Source organism: Schistocerca piceifrons, chromosome 4 (genome assembly GCF_021461385.2).
Source record: "Schistocerca piceifrons isolate TAMUIC-IGC-003096 chromosome 4, iqSchPice1.1, whole genome shotgun sequence".
Lineage (NCBI taxonomy): Eukaryota > Metazoa > Arthropoda > Insecta > Orthoptera > Acrididae > Schistocerca > Schistocerca piceifrons.
In genome coordinates this window covers 725,387,203-725,392,027 of record NC_060141.1, presented here as the reverse complement: position 1 = coordinate 725,392,027, position 4,825 = coordinate 725,387,203, and positions in this window count along the sequence as shown.

Below are 4,825 nucleotides of genomic sequence, written 5' to 3'. Positions count from 1 at the left end.
TCGTCTGTTTAGTGTTTCAGTGCAGACTGTAGTTTTATTCCATGGGAAAACTCTCTCCCTCTCAGTGATACTAGGTGACCATATTGTTACAGTAGGAATTTTCCCAGGAACATTTAAGCTATTTAACGCGAGAGAGTGCACTCTTCTACAGGAATACAATTTTAAGAAATAAATACATTCCAGTCGTAAAATTCAACATGCCCTAGACTTCGGCGAAACTGGCAGCCATATGTTTATCAACTCTATGAGAGAATGTGGTGCTAACAGTTGGAGATGGTGTACATAACTCCTCACTCACCAGAGGAAACCATCAGCCAGCCCTACGATCTATGTTGGAAACTGATGCAGGAACAAGAGAAAATAAACGAAACTGCATCCGAACAGGCCTCAGTAGGACCAAAGGAACTGACCGACCATCGTGTCATCCTCAGCTTATAGGCGTCACTGGATGTAGATATGAAGCCATTGCCCGGTTTCGTGCCCAGAGCAGCTATTTCTCAATTAAGTAGCTCCTCGATTGAGTGCACCCCACTTGACAAAAGCGCTTGGCAGAGCGGACAGTCACCCATCTAAGTACTAGCCAAGCCCAACAGCGCTTAGCTTTGGTGATCTGACAGGGACTGGTGTCACCACTGAGCTAAGGCCATTGACTGAAAAAGTGAAAATGCATGAATTAAGTGTAGAAGCAGAACCCTGATTGTACTCAAGCATGTTCATAGATCTTGATTTATCTAAGAGTTTATAAAGAAAGATGTGTAACTATAAAATCCTCCTGCATGCTAATGTACATGTATAGTCATCACCATGACAGAGTCGATGAAGGGGCCCCATTATGACTCTTGTAGAAATGGACTGCTACTGCATTGAGACTGGAAATTGAGAGAAGATTGGGAATGCTTCAGCACTGACTAATAATATACATGATATAATTACTGGAGCATCTGATTGTTGAAAGACCAAACTTGTTCTATAACTGTTAACACATCCAGAGAAGATTCTCTCAGAATGCTTAAATGTATTTTTAAAAACTCTATTCCACACCAAGTATTGGCAGAGATTTTACACAGCACTGATGGAGTAACATACCAGATATCTAGCGAAAGCAGTAACATTTCTCTTCCGAACCAAACAGTTTGTCCATATTTGATGTTGTGGTAGTAGAAGCCCAGGATCTAATACAAAAATACTTTTGTTCCAGTTATCATATGAAAGCTAAGGTCATGAATTTGAGCCACACATATTCCAGGATTCCATAGCAGTTGTTGAAGGATAGCATGAATCTTATTATTGCGTTCAGACAGAACAATATGATTTTAAAACGCTTTTACCAAGTGACTGTAGCTACTGATATCATTTTAAATGAATTTGTTAGCACAAGTGCTTATTGATGAAACCACATGTAGTATGGTTCTCTGGTGATTTATAAAACTAGGGAATTGACTGAAGGTCAACACAGACGAAACTTGCAGAAGATTCTGCATAAAAGATAGTGTACTAATACACAGCTACACCAGTACAGCGTAGAATATGAATAAGTTGCCACAGTTTTATACACTTGTTCTGAGGGCATGAAACGCATGCATCTGCAGAGTGACAGAAAAAACGAAGCAATCAGTGTGAAGCTAAAGGAGTTGGAAAGTATTATCAAGGCAGAATCTAGAAAAGGCGAGAAGGTAAAAAATCGAATTGAACAAGCCAAGACTAACAAAGGTGCTCAGCCTTATGTATATAATAGGCACAGAAGTTTCAACCTATCAGTCACCAACAGTAGTTTCAGAATATACGTAAGTTGTATACTACTTCAAAAACTGTTTGGTATACCATGCCATGTCGGCAACAAGGGATCAGGTTATTGGAATGCAAGACACTGTTCAATGGAAATTACTATTGTTAAAGTTAGGACTCTTGCGAGAAGAACAGTCTCTTTCAGAAACATTTAAACCAGTACCTGAACGTCGTAAACGGTTGTAACAAACTACTGATGGAGGTAGAAGAGTAGAAGAAGAATAATAAGAAGGATGCACTGCTACCGATTACATTAACGAATACAATGACAGAGCATTAGACAACATGTGTGGCATCAGCAAAGATGAGATGTATATGTTAATATCCACCCTACATGTTTAACTGATGATGCACTACAGATTGGGAACATGGAATTTGAAAGGATACCAGGTTTATTAAAAGTAATATTCTTCAAAAGTTCAAGTTCTAACTAGAATCCACCACAAGAGAAGCAAGTATATTCTGAAATATTATGTATGACTAATGCACATTGGACAGACAACGATTCCAAAGGACGAATAAAAGTTTCTAAAATAATAAATAGAATAATATTATGAAACCTGCTTGCAAAGGTATATTTAGTGCAGGTGAAGACAGTGATGTTCAACATAGAAGACTAAACATGCTACCTCTGTGGTGCATATACTACAGTGTCCAAAGTCTACATCTACCCACATCAGCAGTTGCAGCAGCAGATACAGTCCACTTAAACGAAATCATATCAATCATTTTAGAGATTTGAGAAAGATGAGTCATCAGGTGACTATGGGGGCAATCGCTGATGAACTTCACAAGCCATCACGCAGAACATCCCTCAGCAGACACGTCATAATACAGTTTTTTATGATTTATGGTAAGCTGACCTCACTTATATGAATCAGCATTTCAACAGGCATGAATCAACACCTTGATAGTCTTCAAACCAATCATGGAGATGAATTTTCAAATAGACAATAAAAGCCAGTAATGAAACGACACAGAATATATCACCACTCACCATCCTTCCACATGAAATCGAATATTGAGGAATGTTTGAACAAGTCTATAAAAACCAGACTTAATATTCAGAGGCGATACAAATGATTAGCCACTCTCCCACAAATAACTTAGCAGTGTCATCGAACCAGACACAGAGCAACTACGATGAAGTCCATTCATGTACATGACATATAGAATATAGTTCTGTTAAGATGGTAGATCCATGCAAACAGAAATTCACTGTAAGTTATTTGGAACATATTTCGAATTACAAAACTGCATTTGAGAAGTCTTACCTACTGAACAAGTCAACAGAGATAGTCACACTTTTCGAAGTGGAACACACAAACTGCGGAACATGCATCTTAAATGACAGTAAAAGTGAAGATATTTCTAGCAGTTTTTACACAAGGGCATTACAAACAGCTGTGAACCACGTGTGCATCTCATAGAGGGTGTTATAAGGCATCGAGGGAACAAAACTTTAGTTAAATGGTTCAGCTTACCAGCAAAGTACAACAACGCGTACAGCACTGATCGGTCTACAAACATATAACAGCAGTCATAATGTCAGCAAGAAGAAGAATAAGCTTCATCTAGGAGGCATTGAAGTTGTGGCAAACCTCCTGGCTCTTATGATCTTCATGATATGAAAGTGCATATGAAATGTTTTGCACAAGGCTTTGATTTATATAAAAACATTTATATGCTAAAATAAATGGTTCAAATGGCTCTGAGCACTATGGGACTTAACTGCTGAGGTCATCAGTTCCCTACAACGTGGAACTACTTAAACCTAACTAACCTAAGGACATCACACACGTCCATGCCCAAGGCAGGATTCGAACCTGCGAGCGTAGCGGTCGCGCGGTTTCCAAACTGTAGCGCCTAGAACCGCTCGGCCACAACGGGCGGCCTGATACGCTAAAAGCAGAAATAAAAACAACAAAACAGAGAATGGACATTACACACAAAGATTCAATAGGACTGCTACTAGGTTTCCTGAGAAACTAGATGCTGAAAGAGAAAACTGATAAAATTCACGAGTGGAATCAACAAGTCGATGTTCAGGCTGTAATTATGGTCCATATTGATTGTAATATTTCAGTGAATTCATACCTCAAGAATAGATTAATTCACACCAACTATTAATTTTTTCTTACACTGCGTCCAGGCTACAAAATTATGGAATAGCCCAGAAATACAATACAGCTTTCAGTGGCTGTTAAGATACTAGACCATCTAGGATTGAGTCTTATAGATCGGAATGAGAATCTAATCGATTTTCATGGTAAAAAAAAACTATAGAATATCTTCATCTTAAGCTCCATCACGGGTGCAAAGTGGAAATGTAGCACACACAGTCATAACAACACCATTTTGCAATGGAAGAAGAATACGATGACATGTGAGTGTTATAAGCTTCTTAAATCGATGGGACTGAAACCTCACTCCAATTCTGTATGATAATTGGATCATTTTTCAGGTATATTTTTCACAAACACCTTTTGTTTCGATGAACTTTAAAAATAACTATGAGATAAGAATTCTCATTGAACATAAGAGTGAATTAATACTTCCAAGCAACAGTTTCCTATATTTGGAAAGAAGATCCGTGACCATGAAGAAGAATGGAGGGGCTCTGCTGTGATAGCCTAGGCATATTGCATTCGCCTCTCTGCTTCTGGAAATAAGATACGAACATATCTGTATCGAGCTTGTCCGCACGAGAAATTTCGGAATCATATTGATCCTGAAAATGTACATCTCCACACCAATTTCGAACTGAAATATATTAAAAAAGTGGTTCGTAGACATGTCCTATATCCTTGCAAAAAGATATCTACGGATAAATAAAGCTACTACTACTACTACTCCTACTAGATGGATGGATAGAGTCTCGCTTTAGCACCTGCATCCACCTCAAAATGTTATTGGACTTCTTTGAAGACTGTAAATGTGTTATTATGAAAGCTAAGCAGGAGCTGCTTCTAGTTCAGTGTACTACAAATGATAACTCATACATTAAAGGAGAACCTGAAAAGAGGAGTAAAACTTTGTT